A 322-nucleotide genomic window follows, 5' to 3' on the forward strand; every position below is an offset into this window, starting at 1 on the left:
TGTACTTTTCATCTTCTTGACTTATTTTAAAGGTGCAAGTTTGTTTTATAATTATAACAGCGTGTTAAAGTTAAATTTCTTGTAATAATTCTGTAATTATGAAAGAAAAAGCCCTTGTCTTACGAGATAATGTTGAGGTGTTACAGGGCTGAAGTCTCTAACTATGGAATAAGGTGTCTGTAAGAAAGTTTAAAACTTTAGGGAAAAAAATGTAAACACCTATTGAAAGTATAAAAAGAAAATGTTAAAAACTAAAGAACGTAGGTAAAGAGATGAGAGTCTGTTATACCCATATACGATTTTTCTGAAGAGTTTAAATTTG

At 28.9% G+C, this 322-nt stretch overlaps 1 protein-coding gene across 1 annotated transcript in view; it reads right to left on the reverse strand.

The window, feature by feature from the left end:
* LOC103681300 (eukaryotic translation initiation factor 1A, X-chromosomal) overlaps positions 1 to 322 on the reverse strand; it is a 23,939-nt gene that overhangs the window by 21,142 nt on the left and 2,475 nt on the right. The window lies entirely within an intron of this gene.

The sequence above is a fragment of the Ursus maritimus genome (assembly GCF_017311325.1).
Source record: "Ursus maritimus isolate PB19 chromosome Y unlocalized genomic scaffold, ASM1731132v1 scaffold_Y1, whole genome shotgun sequence".
Classification (NCBI taxonomy): domain Eukaryota; kingdom Metazoa; phylum Chordata; class Mammalia; order Carnivora; family Ursidae; genus Ursus; species Ursus maritimus.